Genomic DNA, 19,902 nt, shown 5'->3' with positions numbered 1-19,902 from the left:
ATGACAATTTATATGTAATTACTTTTTTGGTTATTCATTCATGCCTGCCTGAAAAGTGAAGAGCAAATTGCAAGTAGTGTATGCATCAATTACACAGAGTCCTATACTGAAAGGACTCAGACTGTGTTTACATGTCTTTTGTATGTCCTTTACCGCTTTAATAAAGGCAAAGGACATGGTATAGCAGGGGAAACAAAGCCCAAGCAATCAGAAAGGTTCAAGACTTCCAGGTGCAGCCCTCCAGGGGCCCCTTCTCAGTCCCACAGGAAGTACCTTGATTTCAGGATTTCAGAGTAGCACTGGCACAAGTTGACAGTGGGGTCTTTTATACCCTGCTGTTCACATAGCCAAGCCGGGCTGTGCAACAGTGACACTGGTTGTAAACCATCAACCCTGAGCAGTGTAGATAAGCCAACCTGGTGCCTCCAGGAGAGTTTTGAACATTAAATAGCACGCTATAAATCACTAACTAGTATATCTCATTCATATTTTTTGTCCAACTCTCAGTACCAGACAGACCTCCAGGCATTCCCAGAAATAATGATAGAGTTGTTTCAGTCCAACTGTAAAACCAGCCAGTCTTATACAACCCACATGGAATATTATCATAATAGTCAGGGTTATTTTCTTTTGAGTTTAGTTTAATTCCTACCAGTATCTTCATTTGTATCTATTGTGACAGAGATTTCAACAGCTCACAAATTGTGAACTTTCCAAATTTGTATAGCCCTCTGTAAAACTAGATATTAAGGATATAATATAAATATAATAAAGTCAGAAGCAGCACCAAAAAATTAATAAATTAATATTGAACATTTTTTCATATTTTCCTGTTTTCCTAAATTAATGCACATGTCCTCTCCTTACCAAAAAACGAAAAAAGAAAAGAAAGAAAAGAAAAGAAAAGAACAGGGAAGGAAGTAGATTAGGGAGTTGACTAAGTAATAAGCACTGTGTTGGATACATACAGATTAGCTACTCTGATGACTTCTTCTGCCATAGGCTGTCACTGTAGATAACTCAAAATTACCCATTTACCATTAACATGTTTGAGCATTTCAATGTTACCAAACAGGCCCAATGTCCTGCTCTTCCAACACTTGCCCTGGAATAAGTTGCAGTACTCAGCATCATCCATGAAGGTACAGGCTGAAGCTAATAATTCTGTGTGTCCAGTACCCCCAATTCTACCCATCACATCTGTATACAGGTAAGATGATATTTAACACAAAGAGAACTTTAGGAGTAATCACAAAAAGGTACTCTAAATCTGGGTGTGGGAATAACAAGAGACAAGGGGTGATCTGACTCAGTGGTTGCAAGTCTGGCTAAGCTTTGGAAAAACAAACAAACAAAAATAAAGACCTCCTGGAAAGCTTTTAAAAATGCTGGTGGAAAAAAATAATACTAAAAAATAAAAATATATATTTTTTAAATGCTGATGGTCAGGCCACTGCTTCTAGCAGCACAGGCTATGCCCTGCACAAACCCAAGGGACACCATGCATATGATGTAAATGAAGTCCCACACTAGACATCAGTCCTACTGGGCCCCACTATAAAATTTCTGGGTATGGTGATGGAGCTTTTGTGCTTTTAAAAAGATGATTCCAGCACACAGCCAGAGTTCAGAACTAATGGTCTAAACTACTTTTTTCCATAAGCTAATTATATGCCTTTGAGACTCATGTTGAGATTGTTATTGTTTTCAATATCTGCCTGCTGAGCAGATATCTTTCTTCTCCATTAATAACCTGAGGAATTTATCTTTTTTGTATATCTAACAATAATCTTTCTCTTGTAATGCAAGAACATTTCCTTGTATTCTTATTTTTATTTACCTTGTTCCATGATTCCCAAAGTTTGAAAAAAAACTAGTTGAATCACACATTCTTTCATGTAATTATATAATTTTAATCAATAATAATGATAATTTTTCCATAAACATGGATGCCTATGTATGTTGTAGTTAAGTGATAGCAGTCCCCTAGAGGTAGTTCAATAATCCCCCTATTGCATCCCCTGGCCTGTCCTAGTGGACCGATTTCCTTTTTATTTTATGGGGTAAATGAGTATGCATTGAATATATTACTCTTTGCCTAAGTTAGCCAGAATTGGTTCCTGTTATTTGCAACTAAAGGATGCCACAATAAGAAAAATCGGTACCACTGTAGAATTCAGCAAAAGAACCTCAGAAATATTCGCAATATTTGAACTTCCTTATTGGACTGAGGCAGGTCCAATAAAAGCAAAAATCTACTTTACATTCCAGGAAGGGGAACTAGTAGCCATTGCTACAAAATAGCAAAACAACTAATTGAGTTATCAATTGCAGTCATCTTAGATGATGAGCCCAGTGAAAGTAAATCTCTGGCAGAGCAAATAGCTACTGCCATTAACCAAAATAAAGGGCACAAAGAGATTTTAGACTGTGGGGGAAAATGGTTTCTCAGAACAGTGTAAAGGAACTTAAAGAAAAGGAAAAATTCCCATCTTAAAACCCTCCTTTCAAGATATGGAATCGAACTCAGGGGGCTTTATATCACCTGCTGCAAGTCTCTTACTACAAGTCTCTGAGATGACATTTAAGCTAAACCCTGAAATTCATCAAGGAGGAATTCCATGTTACAGGTGGAAAACTGAGGCTTGAAGAGGTTAGATAACTTGACAATGCCACAAAGCTAGTAAGTAATAGAGCTACAAGTCTTCAGTATCACTGATAGTGCATTAAATCTGAAGGCAGCATTATTTATAACTGAAAAATTAATTTCTCCCCAAGGTGGGAATGAGTCTAATCTTTAGTTCTTCCCAGGAGATAAGAAACCAGTATTTCCATTCTATCCTTCTGCCTATCATTTATTGAGTGCATATGTGCTTCAATGAATGATAGATAATAATATTATTTTAAAACATACACACACAAATATACAGACACACAAATATATATATATACATATACACACATTGTATATAGTGATTCCTATGGTAATTATTATGCGTGTGAATTAGCTGCTGTGCTAATTAGAAGTGCAAATGACAAGCCCGGAAATCACAGATTCAGATTCAGTATAGTTGGGGAAGAGACGGCATGGCAGCAATACGCATTTTTAACAAATACCCCAGATGATTTTGTTCCAATGACCAACAGACCACATCTTGAGAAGCCTCCCATCGTGGTCTATTTCAGTGATTCTCAAACTCCAGTGTGCATCAGAATCACAGAGAGCTTGTTAAACCATTGCTGGTCCCCACCCCAGAATTTTTGATTCAGTAGGTCTGGGGTGGTGCTTGAAAATGTTCATTTCTAACAAATTCTCCAATGATGCTAATGTTTTGAGAACCACTAGTCTATTCAACAGAAAAGTTTTTCAGATAGTAATGTCAACAATGTACTGCTTTATGGAATTCCTATAACTTCCTCAAAAAAATCTTATAACAAATACAGAATAAAGTACACAATATGTCTTATAATTTGAAATAGAATGCCTCATAATAGCATGGTCACCATTATAGCCTGTAGATTTAAAAAAGTGGTTCAATGCGTAGTAGGAAATTCTTATTAACAGTATATGTGCCTGTTAGGCATATAATTGATTGATGTCCTTACAAATCTGTTTCAGTTGGTCTGTTTTCTGCCTCAACAACTGTGCAAAAAAAACCCAACCAAACAAACAAAACCACCTACATGTCTATTCCATCACTTGCCTTAAAATAGCTGGGCACTTAGGCTATTGATTTTATTGATCTGATGATGCAGGGAGGCAACTTCATTCTAAAACCTTTGTCGGTGTGTGTGTTTGTGTGTGTTTAAAAAAAAATAAAATAAAACCTTTGTCAATACACACTACTACCTCTAATTTGTCAAATTGTTAAACCCAGTATGTATGTTACAGAAAAGAAAGCTGTATATTGGTGCTGAGTTTGGCATCCAGAAATACATCTCCCTCTGATCAGTCTTTTGTTCTACATTCCCTTGCCATTTATGTTTCAGTCTATACTGTACCAGTGCACACATACTTTGCTTTACAATTTATCTCATTTGTGTATGTATGTTTCCACAAATTGATCAAAAGCTTTATTGTCTCTACCTTACATCTCTTCATAGCATTACTTTATTACTGTAAGGAATACTGAGGAAAAATATTGAGGAAGAAATACCCAAACAAAGCTAGGTTCCTAGGCGAATACAGTGGTCCCTTCCTATCAACCAGGAATTGGTTCCAGGGCACCCTCCCCCAACACACACCCAATACCAAACTGATATAGTATTTGCATACAGCCTATGCACATAGCACATCCTCCCATATACTTTAAATCATCTTTAATTACCTATAATACATAGTACAGTGCTAGGTATTGTACTACATAGTGAATGCTATGCAGATAGTTGTTATACTGTATTTTTATTTGTATTTTTTATTTGTTGTGTTATTTCTTATTATTTTTTGCTGAATATTTGAGATCCCTGGATGGTTGAATCCACCATGCAGAACTTCGGACAAGAAGGGCCATCTGTATTGAAAAATGCTTCTGCTTTGGTGAACTGCTACATTTATCTTCATTGTGAAGAAGCAATGCGGATTGAAGAAATGAGCCATTACAACGTTTAGAAAATCCATTAAGTGCAAGTAATTATTATTTCATGAAAAGTTACTGTTGATTGGAGATTATAGTTATTAAGAGAAAGAAATGAACAGAGCAAATATGTTTTGTTTTGTTTTTTTAAAGGCTGTGCAGGAGTGAAAGAATGAATGGGGTTACGCCTCTCAGAAAATGCTTTTAGCACCACCCCTTAGCCCTGGAGCCTGTTCCCACGTGCTTGGATCAACTACTACCGCGCCCACATTCTTCCCAACCTCCCAGTGTAAAGTCTCTACCTTGTCACGTTGACTGGGTGTCAAAGCACCCCAGTCCATTATAATCTCTCCTTCCCTGCCCGACATTCTAATCTGACAAAGTGGTAACTAACTAACATAAACTGTGTAAAAGATTTCCTGGGTAGCACTGAACCAGATAACAGTTTTTTGAAAGGGATCTTCGGTTGCATCTTCCACCGCGTGTAACACAAGGAAAGCCATTCCAATGTTAGGCGAGTCGATGATGCATACTGTGAATACCCTCTAGAAATGCTGTTTGGGTTTGAAGAGTTAAATTATCAGTCATTTATAGATGCCTAAAATTGGGGATGAAACCGTCAACATAACTTTTTATTGTATTGTATTGTGGTAAGGGCGCATGAGACCTACCCTCTTAACGAATATTGAAGGTTGCAATACAGTATTAAGTATCAGATGTGGGACAGTTAAACAGAGGATCTAAAAAACAGGAGAGAAAGAAGGAGCCGCGGGTTCTGGGGACTGGGTCGTGGTCCCGGGAACTTTCCCAGGTTCCAGAACCGGCCACGCACTCCGATCGCTCTCGCCTTGGCCCCGAGGTCACCGCGGCCGCCACCAACCCCTGCCGCGAGCCGAAGCTAGGTGGGGTCCAGGTGGGCGCGGACCCCTCTCCGCCTGCCCAGCCGAGGGACGGGCAGGAGGAGGGAGAAGGAGAGCAGCGTCCTCAGCAACAGGACGCCACACCTAAGACCTAAGGTGTCGACTGGGGTAGTGGCGGGCCCGGGCGGCCAAGCCTCTTCCCGGAGAGGCCGCAGCCGAGGCATGTCCCGAGCTGCTGGGGGTTCCGTGGCCCCCATCACTACAGTCAGGAGGGAACTCCCTTTTGTGCATCGTTTTCTCCGCCTTCCCCCATCTCGGGGCCGCGACTCTGTGCAGTGTGCAGGGCAGTCCCCACCCAGGCAGGGTCGCCTTATTCCCGCCGCCTCCAGCGCGGGGGCTTTAACCCCACCGGGACTTTCTTTTGTCCCCAACAATGGTGAGCGCCGCCACCAGAGCTCTCCTCCCCACAAAACTGTACTGTATCGCAGTGAAAGAGCTTTAAAAATACGATTTTCTATTGTACTGCCAATTGTCTATTAGGGACGGATGAGAAACTTCCATCAGTGAACGCACTTCAAGGCTGGGCAACCTGGGTTGCGATTGTACCTTCAACCTTGCAGAGAGGTGTGACCTTGGGCAAGTCACTTTTCTGCACCTCAATTACTTCATCTGTAAAATGAGTTAACAGTTGTTAAGGAGGACTAAATGAGCTAATGTTCGTAATTAATTTAGAATATTTACTATTAAATGTATTGATAGAAACATATATAAAATGTAAAATTTACCTTTTATCTGGGTAGCTTTTGTAACTCAGATTCTGTGCCAATTCCTGAGAAACTCAGCCTTCTTACAAGCTACATTTGCATTGTACTCTAAACATTTTCGTATTGCTTTCTTTCAACAAGCAATTACAAGTTAAACATGATGGCTACTGAAATTTTCAATGATTGAAATTAATAATTTTAGGAAAAAACTGAATGCAAAATTATACTAGTTATACTAGTTGAAGTCTAAGATGTTATTGATGATGTTAATTATCTTTTCAGGCATTACTTATAAAATTTACATTTTATGTCCTTAAGGAATCTATTCAATATTCAGTGGATGTCTCCCTGAGCCTCATATTCACATTCTTTAAGGAAGAGTATCTTTTTTTACTTGCTCAATTTTATTTCAGTCCATTGGGGTTTTACATTTATTATGAAATATTTCAGGCATATAAAAATATGAAAAATAAAGAATATCTGTACTCAACACCCAGTTTAAGGAAGAAAGCATTTCCATGAAGCCCCTATAGAGTCGTCCTAGGTGGCCTCTTACCACTCACTCCCATCATTAGCAGGAAAGCATTATTTTGAATTTCTTATTTATCATAATCAAGCATTTATTTATACTTTTGCTAGGCATGTATTTGTCTCCTGCAATGGTCTGAATAACTGATCTCCCCAACCCCTATTCATGCACTGTAATCCTAACCTTCAAGGTGAAATACTAATCCCCAAATTAGGAAGTGAGGCTTTGGGGAGGTCATGTCAGTGGAGCCCTCATGAAAGGGATTCAAACGCAGAATCTGCTGGCACCTTGATCTTAGACTTCCCAGCCTCCAAAACTGTAAGAAATAAATTTCTGTTGTTTATAAGCCACCCAATCTATGGTATTTAGTTACAGCAGTTGAAAGGACTCCTCAAGCATATATTTTGTTTTGCATGTTTTTAAACTTCAAGTAATGGAATAATTCCTTTTTTACTTTTCTATGACTTGCTTTTCCTCCTGAAAATTATATGTTTGAGACTCATCCTGTTGATAAGTGTATCTGTAGTTTATTCACTTTGACCACTGTATATAGGATTCTAACAAATGAATATGTAGCATCTTGTTTATCCATTCTTCTACTGATAGATATTTCCATAGTATTTTGCTGTTTTTAAAAAAAGGCCGCTATGAACATCTTTTGTTTTTCTTTTTTCTTTTTAATTGTTTCTAACCCAAAGCTATACCATGCTATGAACATCTTTGTGCTTGTTTTCTTGGACATATTTGCAAAAGTTCTCAAAGTATTTCCATAAGAGTAGAATTGATGGTCATAAAATATGTTCACGTTTTCTGAACTTAGAGATTGTTACCGAAATGGAGATTTTATTTTAGTCATTCAAAAAATGTTAAATTGAGCACCCACTATATGCCAGGCATCATACTAGCTATGGGGATACAGCAGCAAACATAGTAGGCATGGATTCTGTCCTTGTAGTTCTTATACTATTGTTGGATATTAGAGGAGATTCATGCATTGGGGAAAGTTTTCTGGTAAGTAATATCTGAGGTCTTATTTAATTCTGAAATTTTATGATTCTGTAAAATCAGACATGATTCTATTAACCAAAATGGTTTTAAAACCAAAATATTTTTCCTTCCTTCAGGAGCACTTAATTATTTATAATGTAATCACAAAATTAGGCAATAATACAGATCTTAATGAGACAAAGCAATCAAAAATATTAAGCTCTTACTCTCCAGGGAGAAAAACTATGCAATTCAGATAGAAAGACTACACAATGGGGAATAAGCAAATAATTGATGCAAGAAAAATCGCCCCCATGGAAAGATAAGTCATTATAAGTTGAACAGAAGAAAACAATATGCATTATAACAAAAGCTATGGCAAGGAAAAAAATAACGAAACAAGCTAGATTTTTAAAAAGGGGGTGAGGGGAAGCAGCTGAAAAACATATGCCTGAAAATTAGTCCATAAACCAGATGACATTACAAACAAATATTTCTCCATAAATCAAGGAAATTACTAAAAAGTAGAACTTCCCTGAAATGAAAAATCAAAAAAATGCTACGGGAGCTCAAAGGTAGATGTAGGGTACAGCTGTATCTGGAATCCTCTCTACTCACTGTGGGGAGGCTGGCCCAGGAAAGGCAAGGGAGACTTAACCCCTTTTGTGAGGCCTCAAAACCTTGACTAGGGAAGGAAATATGCAAGGGCAGATTTTTTTCTCTTTCATTGATTTGTGTCCCTCCCCACCATTTTCTTCCACCTGGTACACAACACTAATTCATTCGTTAAACCTGTCTTACGTGCCAAGCTATGTGCTATGTACTATGAATCCAAAAGTGAACAAGACTGAGACCTTACCTGCCCTATAAGCTAACATACTAGTGGCATAAACAAAAAACCAAGAAGTAAGCGAATGTATTTAAAAAGTTAATTTTAGAATTTGATAAGAATTATAAAGAATAAACAGTGTGATGTGATAGTTACTGCAGAAGGTGAACATGGGAGAAAAGGAAAGCAGAGAAGGCCTCTCTGATTAACTTGAACTGAGACACCAGCTGTGGGAATAGGCCAGCCACTCAAATAATTAAGGAAAATATTCCAAGCTAAGGTAGACGAATATGAGCAAATGCTTGGAGGGCAGAAGAGCTTTGACATATTTGAGGAAAAGTAATGACATCATTGTGGGAGTCAAGGGAGATTTTTGTTTTTTAATATGGTGATTCTATAGGATGTTTGTGTATAGGATGAGAATCAATCATTCTGGAGCTTATGGAGGAACTAGTACAAACAAAGAGAGAAGCCCCTGAGAAAGAACCAAAAAGTAGGATTCAGAGTACAAGCATAGGAATTTGATTTTATTAAAAATGGACCCTTATTACATGTTAACAAGAACAACGGCTTGTCAATGTCTCAATATCCCATCACCAGGTTTATGATATCAAGAGGCAGAGAACAGGACAATCATTTTGCTGGTGTAAATCACAGCAGATGAATTATGCAAATCTCTTTACAGTGGCAGCTTCTTTATCATGGTGGTGATGGTGTGGATCGGAGCTGGTAGCTTCCTAATCAAAGGGCAACAGAAGGGCAATTCTGGCTTTAGGAGTAATTGCTATTTAATTGGTTGCCTTTTCCAGATCTCTGATTATTCTTCAACTCATTTGTTATCCTGAAATAAATCCTTCCTGCTTAACTAATCTACAGGGATTTTCTTCTATGGCCAATATATTATTCAGAGTCCAAGATCAGTCATTCACAAATGTGATAAAGTCCTTCAGAAAGTGATAGGGTTGGGATGGAGAAGAAGAAAGTTTTCAGTGTAGGAATGTAAAGGATGTGGTGGTTTGTGGATGGCACCAATGAGAGTTTACAGCTGGTCCCATGACATGACACAAATTTCAACAGCTATCTTGTTTAAAGGAAGAATTAGGAAGAGACAACAGTGAACAAGTAGAACATCTATCCCACCTTCTGTCCCTGCGTTACATAAGTTTGTGAGAGAGAAAATGACCTTCATTTGAAAGGTGTTAGAGAAAGCTCTCACAAGGCAAGGGGCAGAGGAATTTCAGGAAAGGGATGAAGATATAGGAGAGTTTGCTGATAACAAACCCTACAGTTTAAGAGGGCACAGCAAAAATGTTTTAGAAGGAAGAGGAGGAAGGAGGATTTAGTCCGAATACAGAATATACAGAAATTTTGGGAAATGAGAGTCTTAGGGAGAACAGATGGTCTGGGAGTCTTGGGCTTCCCTAGGTGATCTAGATAGACGGAAATGTGAGGCATGAGAGGATTCGTCTTGCTTAGTCTTTTAAGTAAGGAAGAGCCATCAGTTCAAGTTCTTGGTCTTGCAGTTTGTGATGCTGTGGCTGTGGACAGAGTGAGGCAGCCATCCTTGATCTGATATTTGAGTTCTCCTAGAGCAATAAATGTATTATCACTGCAACTCCTTCCCTGCTCATTGAAGGAAGACGACTTTCTTTAGTCCTGCCCACAAGATTAGCACAAGAAAACAAATAGAAGACTTCTTTTGGGTGGGAATATCTTTTACATTCAAGCAGTTCTTCATTAACTCCCTCTGGCCTATGAGTTTCTAGAGACAAGGGACCATGTTCATGCACATGTTCCTTTCCTGTCTTTAGTATTTACTACCATATCTGGCAGGATCAATGCCCATTAGTTCTTTGTGGAATAAGTGAATGAATGAGTGCTTGAACATATTAACATAAACCCTCATCTTTGAAAATAAAATCAGGTTGATTAGCATTAGGGAAAGCCATACTTTTAAATATTCGGACCCCTCCCCACTTCCCAAGTTACTTTCTGCTTGAAAGTTAGAGAATTTGAAAATATAATCAAAACTTACAGGCATCTAAAGAACGAGAAGAAAGAGATCTACAGTGTCCTAAAATAGAGATCAATGATGCTAAGATCTAAATACCTAACTTTTTACTGAGCTTTAGATTCCAGGGAGAACTCATACAAGTATTTTGTCTTATAAGACAGGATCCCATCTCTTGCATACTTCCTTTATCTGGGAAGAACACTACATTACGACTGTGTTAATAGTGGGGAAAAAAAAAGTCTGAATTGTTCCAAGACACAGGATGCCATTGTGCCTAATATAATTGCTGTCAAGTAGTGATTAATAACACATTTCCTTTCTAATAAAAGTTTTTTTCTCAACTGTGAAAAGCATAAAAGTTTGACCTAGAAGGACTTCTAAAGAAAATGTGAATTGCAAACATACTCATCTTACAATTACATTCCATGACACACCACAGAACCTCTGAGGACCTCATGCTCTTGACTTACTGAGAATTCAGAAAGATAGGAAGATTGAACCAAGCTTAATGTACAATAAAACAAAATTCCCCCTACAGGAACATGTGTTTCCATGGTAACATGTGGGAGTTAGGGAAATGCTCTGCTAAGTAGCTATGAATTAAAAGATAACATTCCATTGTCTTTAGTGTGGTATAGTGACTTGGGAAGTCATTCTCAGGAGACCTCTGTGAACAGAGCCAAAATGCTGAGTCTTAACTTCCTTAAAATTGTGAACTAAAATAAAATCTTAAGACTCACCCCCCCCACACACGCCAGCTAACTGAATGGACCCCCTCGTGACCAAAAGAATATCCTAAAACTAAATTGCCTGCCAGGAGGAGGGAGGTCAGACATGCCTCATCATGTCCCCCTCCCTTCTTGGGGACATCCTTTGTAACCCATTAACAGGCCTAAGGGTATGCAAGACAAACCTGCAGGTCCTCAAGTCACACAACAAATATATGTCTGGTGGCTTATCTCTGAGAAATAGCTCCTTATGTAAAACATGCAAATCTTTAGGCAAAGCTTCATATCTTTAGCCAATTACAAGTCAAAGAATCTTTAAACCCACCTATAACCTGTAAGACCCCCCACCACCCCTCTTCGAGATGGCCCACCTTTTCAGGCCAAAACAGTGTATCCCTCCCATGTATTGATTTATGACTTTACCTGTAACCTCTGTCTCCATGAAATGTATAAAACCAAACTGTGACCCAGCCAGACGGAGTCCACTTGCTCAAGGCTTCTTGGGTGTGGCTCTGGGTCATGATTTTTATTTCTTCAATTTAAAACAATGCTTAAAACTTCTAAACTAGGCTAAATGACTTTTTCTTGAGCAAAACCCACATTTCTGTCTTCTTACAATGCTTTTTTTCCAAAAAAGCACATCCTATTTTTCTTATACACTTTGTATATAGAATTGTTTCTCCTATATTTAGTGGTTTTAATTATGTATATTAATTATAATTTTAACTCTTAATAAACTTTATATTTCAGTAAAAAACCTAGGAAGTAGGTAATTTTAATTATGTACCAGATATAGAACGCAGGGCAGACAAGTCCGTAGAACCTAATCTATTCTTTAGTATGGCCAAGAGACATGGCTGGGCCAGGGAGGAGGGTCTGGTGACCCTAGACACCATCATGGCCTAAAGGTTTAAATCTAAAGACATAAGCTCACAGACAAGTTAAGCAAGTATCAAAAGTATTACAGAAACATTTCTATGACCTTAAACCATCTAGCTGAGACAGTAAGTATAAACTTGCCTGACCAGTATATTGACAGAAAAGAAAGATGTCTAAATTAAATTATGAAGACCCTTTTATTTTATTTTATCAATAATTTTAAAACTATATTTACCAAAGATTACTAGTCACATGAACTTGGGCTAGTTATTTAATTTATGAGTATTCATGTTTTTAAGTTAACTCGGTGCCATGTGTAGACAATACATATATAAACATATGCATAGACATATAAATCTATGTAGACACGACATAATAATGTATACACATACATAAAAAGACTATAGTTTTGACTTTAGAATTTTAGCTATAAGGCAAGTAAAACTCACTAGTTTAAAATGACAATTGGATTCAAATTGTGCCTTGTGAAGGGAACAGATTAAAGTTTTACCTAGAGAAGCCCTTTGCTCAGTTTTAGACAAAGCAGGCAGCAAATTTACATCTCAAAGCAGGTTTGGGTGTATCAGAGATGAAAACTGGATGTGAAACTAACACAAACTCTTAGGAATTTATCACAGGATCTTATAAGGAGACACACAAGTGAGCTTAGAGGAAATTCAGAAATCTCTCTAAAATAACCACTTAAATGTCAGAATGTTGTACCTTGGAGAATAATGTAGCTAGGTAGGTGGTTTTTTAATTTAGTCTATTTTCTAACTGGACCACCAAGCTCAGGGCAGAGCCCACATTGAATCTTGAGTCCCCAAAAGCGCGATGCCATGGGACTGAGCCAGCTAATGCTTTTACAGTGTTCTTCATTACAAAGACATTTTCCTGTCAGTGCTTAAATCACACCTTTTCTCATCTAATGTGCAAAGAAATGAGAACCCCCCATAAGTATTGCCTAGCCATTGCACACACTAAAGTCAAATACTCTCATAATACAAAGTGATTTATTGTATCCCCCAAACCAAAGAGGTAACATGATACAAAAGAAGGTAGTGTCTTTATACATGAGAGGAATTCCTCCATGACTCTTTAGACTCCACAAAGAAAGCAAAAGACGCCCAAAACAGGGTGAGTGGCACCTTTTCTTGAGTTTCTTAAGTGATGTGAGTCATAAGAAGTCTCCTTTAAGTTTTTTCATGTGGTCCTGAAGATGGCAAAGAGGAAGGAGGAGTAGGGAGGGACAAACAGCTGATATTTCTGGCTTTTGAATTTTTTAACTAAAGGTACCCTTTCCAGTGAAACCAACAAGCCTCAACCAAGGATGCACAAGGTGTCTCCAAGGAGGTGGAAAGTAGTTTTTATAAGATACAGAATCACCCCAAAAACAGCTCTAAGAAAGGAAATTTCTGCTAGCCACGGGTGGTGTACAACTTACATTTCTGTCCAACCATATTTTCTAGGGTCTCAGATGTTTAGCTGTCTACATACAAAAGCCCCAAAGCCTCATGTGCCTCCCAGAGATGGAAGAAGACAGGAAATCAAAGGCTATCTGAGGACGGGAAAAGGATCAATAATAAATGAGTACTTCAAAGAGTCAAAAGTTACATAAACATCAAACCACAGGTGACTCATTCCCTGACCCAGAATCAAACCCAGGCTGTCAGGGTGAAAGCACAGAATCTTAACCACTAGACTACAAAGTGAACTGGTCTGTGTCAGTCTTCCCACAGGAACAGTTATTCCTGCAGGGGCAACATACAAAGGATTTTATCTTTGTTTTAGGTCAGATGTTTGCTGTTTAATTGTCAAAAGAATTTTTATGGCTAGCCATGACACTATTATGTGTCTTTCTTTTAATCTGATCTCCTGTAAATACAAATAAGGCGATTTTTTAGAATAAGAGATCTTGAAAATTGATTATTTTAAAATTTAGGAGTCTTTCTAGTCCAAAGGGTCCATTTTCTGGCCACTGATAATTAGGATTTTTCATGTTGTATTTATTCCAATAGCAACTCAATCCAACAAGCCTCTTCATAGGAAGCCCAGGTGGTAATTTTCCAGGTTTGGAGCCCAGAGGTGTCCTTGGAGATGATGTAGAGGAGGAAGTCCCCATGATACACCAAAATTCCCTCTGAGAAATAGACAAGATAGCAAGATGATAAGTAGGATGGGGCCCTTTAAGGCAAAGACTCCCCTGAGAGCTTCACAGGTTTGGTACAAAGAGTGTACTGCTTAGAATCTTATGTGGCTCGGACCCCCAATCTTTTCAGACTGGCCATGTTACTTGATTATGAAAAATCACACACCCTGCATGGCAGAGACCAAGAGAGCATACTCCCACTTGGTCACAAGACAAGCTCTAAAGAGCATAAAACAAGACAAGAAGGGAACCTCATCCAGTTTTTATTTTGGGAGCCCTCAGTGAGGTTTGTCTTAATAGACACCAGCCTAGCCAGAACTGCAAAACTGACTAGTCTGCAGGGCCGGCTTGAACTGCGGGCCATGTTCACTACAAAGCAACACAGACAGATAAAGACGAACAAAAACAGAAAAAAAAAAAAAAGACTATATCTGAAAGGAAAGGGATCAAACATTATGAATATTCATACCACAAAATACTGAAAAATACACTAGAGTCGTTACAACCCAAGACTAGTCACACAAATCCTTTTTCTCTCAACAATCAAAAATGAGCAGAGGAGACAAACAGTGATCGTTACTGTCTGCTTCCCTGGGTTGTACAGAGAGAAAGCCAGGAGCCTGGCTGGTAAGAAATTTTTACTCTTTTTTGCTGGCAGATCAGGTTCCTAGGTTCTCTTCACTATGTATGACTTTCCAAAAGGAGAGAGCACCTTTGGCGATGCTACCAACTGAACCAAACTGCAGGGACCAAGGCCCTTGGCTCCATAAAGGTTTGCTGAAAAATCACTGACATGAGGCAGATTGATTAAGAGAAGAAAAAGCATAAAATTTTATTTTGATGTGTAAACATGGGAGCCTCCAGAATGAAGACCTAAAGATACAGGGGACATTGTGCATTTTTATGCTCAGATTCAATAAAGTATAGACAGCCACATAGAAATATGTATGGACAAAAAGGGTATGATCTAATGCTAATAGACTGAGTGGGGAAACACAGCAAGACCTGTCTAGATTCTTCTCCGCCTCTCTAAGCACGTATTCCCTCCTCTGGGTGTGAGGCAGGACCTCTCTGGAATGGGGGTCTTATGACCTAAAGTCAAACAACGTAGGTCAGATAATTTCTTTATGGCCAGTTTTTACACAGAATAATCTCAGGTTTTATGGCTGGCTTTCAGGAAGAGGGATTCCAGTTTTTATGACCCGACTTGGGGAAGAGGGATTCTAGTTTCTATGATTAGCCTCCGGGAAGAATGGGACTGAGAGGCAGGAGGACAAGAGAAGGTCAGAGAAAAACTTTTGCTTCTGAGGCCTTCATCTTGGGGTACTGTTTTCTGAGCCCTGTCAACTTACTACTTACAATTCATGAGGACCCAAACACGCCATAATTCTGTAATGTTAGATGTTAATTTGTACAAAATTGATAAGGTAAAATTATTTTTATTTGACAGAAATACAAATTGTTTTTGTCTGGTAGAGAAAATAAACCAAAAGGTTGTACTTTTGATGTCTTGCAAGTCTTTAACCAATTTTGTATCTCCCATTCTTTTTTCTTTCACTGACCATACATACATAGTTTTCTCTTATACTCTCTCCAACTGGCTGGTTCTTTCATTATAAGTTAAATAAAATTTTGATATGTGCTCATTAGGTATGAAAATTATGTTTTATAGCATTTTGAAAATTATACTTTTGGCAGTTCTGGAAATCCACAGAAATCTGCTTGTTTCAGGAGAATCCACGGGATCAAAGGGCAGCCTCTGAATTAAGGGCCATCATGATAAACATGTCTTTGAGAACTGTCATTGTGTCTCCTGGACTGTCCTGGTTTCTGAGCTGCTACAACTGATTGTTACCGAAAGTTCGGCACTTGTCCTCAAGGCCATATCATAAGAACGAGGACAAGTGGCTTGAGGAGAAGGAAAGAGAAGTTTATTACTTTGCCAGCAAAGGAGGAAAAATGGCAGATGTCATTTCAAAAGCCAAATTTCCTGTCCATAAGCAGAAATACAGAGCTTTTAAAGGGAGGGCCCTCAGTTCTAGGCTATTGTCATTAACCATTCTAATCATCCCATCTCTGCCCACCTGGGAGGCTAGCCATGGGCCTGGGATGGCTGAGCTATCTCCTATAAGGCAAAGAACAAAAGACATTCCCCTGCCCCTCCCTCCCGACCACCTACCTGAGGCAGGGATACAGGCAAGAGTGGGGGAAGTTTTAAAGAGACAGAAAATATTTTTGATTTTTTTCAGGCCATTCCCTCTTTTACATGTTCCCCATTCTCCATTTTAGGCTTCCATATTGATGGGAGGAGGGACGACTACTCTGTTACATGACTGTGGGATTTGGGGGGTTTTGATTTTGTTTGGCATCATAGTAGATTAGAATCATTTTTAGGCTTTCATGTAGCTATTTATCTGCCTAGGATGTCTGTATCTTCCAAAAATTAAAAACTAAAAAATCTAATTCTGTGAGTCATGTCAGAATTCCATTTGGAAGCTATAAGCTAAGACCTGTTTATTCTGGTTATTATCTGCCAGAGTGAGTTTGAATACTCTCTTTATGTTGTTGCTAGAAGTTGGGATGTTTTTCTTATATTCTGTGAGAGCTTAGTAGACTTGTTTGGACATCCATCTTCAGGATAGACACTGGAAGTTTGTGTACAATGTCTCAGCTGTGGTGCTGCCGTGAAATCTTTGAAGGTCTGTGGAAGCTTGGAAAGGTAAAGTGAAGTGAAGAACTTGAAGGTATCTGTGTTTCTTTAAGGCATGTTGGGGGCCTTAAAGTCTGGGTAAATGGGACAGGAAGAGGGAAAAAGAAAGGGAAATCTTCCTCAAATTAAAAAGAGCTAAAAATTATTTATAATTATATTGCCTTGCTATATTTATTTTAAATCACTGTATTGGTACTCTGATTAATAGGTAGCCAAACTACAGTCACTTGTAGTTCTTAGGCATCTATGTTCTGGACTTAATCAAATGACCAATTTCCTCTTATAAAAATGTTTCCTTCCCAAGATCAGATGCTAAATTTGGAAAACCAAAATTATTGAGGAGTTTTATATTCCAGAAATATGGGCCTGCTTCGTGGGTGAAACTGAGGTGCTGATTTAAAGAAAGTTTGGATTGGTTGAACTAAGTGGTAAATAGAAAGAAGGTGATATAATGGCTGAGGCTGAAGGAGCTAACCAATGGATTCTTCAAAACAGAAAATCAAGTGTACCTTTGGTGCCTCAAGACAGTCTTCTTGTAAATAATTTTCTCTCTCAAGCTTACACTCAGGTGTGCATAATGGTGAAGCACTTAGTTTGCCAAACCCTCTGCCATTACTGAAATAAAGTGCCATCTCCTGGGAGACAGCAGACCCGAGCACCAAGGGGATGGGGTGTCTAAGACCTGCTTCAGTGCACTAGAAAGCAACGCAAACCCGTGTGATGGAACAGCAATAATGTGGCTCTGTCCTTTGGCTCTCATTTGAAAAGTTACATTTACTATCAGGGACCCATACTAGGATGTTATCTACAGAAATTCTTTCCTCCAGTTCAACCCTTAAATATTTTGTTTAATAATGGATTTGAGAATCATTTTGTAACTATAAACTTCATGGTGAAGTGTTAAGAAAAATATCAGATTATAAAGATTAAACACTCTCTGCTATTTGCCTGATATGTCATAGTGTTATATGCCAGAACAATTTCCTGCCCTAGTTTTTGTGGATGGGAAGCTTCAAAGAAAAAAATGAAAAGAATATGTGGGTTATTGAGATCAATCAATCCAGGGGGATCACATGGTGGGCTCATATACTGGATTCCAAAACACTTGAAATCTGGAGAAATTGCCTATAGCACATACAAAGGCATATTTGGGAGTAACCACTACCTATATAACTTTATCCTTAGGAATACAATATTTTTGGACACAAAATATGCTTCACAGTTACACCCAGGCAATTAGCACACAGGGGTAACAGTATATATGGTGGATTTTAAAACTGGCCTGCCATATCAAAGAGAGCTTTGGGAGAAATGGGCCCAGCCTAGGAATGTTAGAACACACAGATTTGTTCTTAATGAATAGTATGTCTTGAGGATTTCCTATTCTAGGAACAAAGCAAAGGATAGCAAGTTCCACGGCATGAAAATGGGGTTATCAAATAGAACAAAGTTTAAGACAACATGCTGGAACACAATGGTGGGAAAGAACTTGTACTCTAACCCAAGCAGGGCTTTTTGATACATTATTTCAGATGGAAGCAGAAATAGCCCCGGGCCATTTACCTGGCACACTAAACACCAAGTCATAGGGAATCCATTCATAGAATACATTTAGGCCCTTTAATTTATTAGAGTTTCTAAATGACGACTAATTTACATTGGTAACTTTGCCACTATGAATAGATCAGAATAAACCCAATAGTATAGTTTGTGGGGAAAGGAGGTAAATTTTACTCACACACTCCTAGTAAGAAGTTGATGGTGTCCATCTTAAAAGATCCCTTCCTTTGGGAATCCCTTTAAATTCAGTGCTATAAGATGAAGGAGGGCATCTGATTATGTCCACAGAACACTTGGAATCCCAAACTCAACCAGACATGGTCTTTAGTTTATACTCCAATACAAAATAATATTTTGTATCAAAAAGGATCTTATCTGCTGGGAAGGGATAATGAATACTACATCTTAATTTATGAGTTGTTTTACAATTATATCTCTGATATCTGTAATCATACTTTAAATTATTGGCAAGGTTAGTTTGATAGTTTCAATATGACCTACACTAACATGGATACAGATGATCGAATGTGCCTGAAAACTGAGTTCAAACCTCCTCAATACCTGATCCCAGTGGAAGATGATGATCCTGAAGAGGAATTAGATTTAATTAGCAATCAGTTAATTATGGCTTTAAATCAATCAGCACAAATATACAGAGTCCAAATTACAGCAGACAAAAGTGGTAAGAGAAATGTAAAGCTGATACAAAAACAGAAGGAAACATCCAGAAATTGTAAGATGGTTGAGTTGTCTTTTTAAGTAGATGCCCACACCTGAGTTGTTATGACAATGATCATTTGCATATTATTGATTTGCCTACTAAATCACTGGAGTAAAAGAAGTAACTCTACCAATAAGGATAAAGAGCAATTTATTATGAAACCATGGGTCCATGAGCTATTTCAAAGGCAGCCTGTTGGCATTGATTAACTATAATAATTTGATTTAGCAATTTATTTGGTTGTGATTTGTCTTTGGTTTCATTGGGACATGGGGATTTTGATAGTTACAGTTGACTGCATAACAGAAATGTGCCTATGTAACCAGTTTACTATAAAAGACCCTCACCACAAGCAGATGTTGGGCTTCCTGATACTCAAACTTTGACACATCTGCTGGTTATCATTCAAGAGCTGAAGACAAAAAGCATCCTGTGTGATCCAGCAGTGTCACTGAGTGAACTTGAGATTGCTTCCGACCCTTTTCAAGGCATATTATTCTCCTGCTGTTGCTGTCCTGTATGCTTAGCCTATAAAAAAACTGTTCCATAAATGCAATGTTTAAGTCCTGTAAGTCCTTTCAGTAACCAAAATACTTAA

This window comes from Lemur catta, chromosome 6 (assembly GCF_020740605.2).
Source record: "Lemur catta isolate mLemCat1 chromosome 6, mLemCat1.pri, whole genome shotgun sequence".
In the NCBI taxonomy this organism is placed as follows: domain Eukaryota; kingdom Metazoa; phylum Chordata; class Mammalia; order Primates; family Lemuridae; genus Lemur; species Lemur catta.
The sequence above is the reverse complement of the archived record's forward strand: the minus strand, read 5'-3'. Positions refer to the sequence as shown.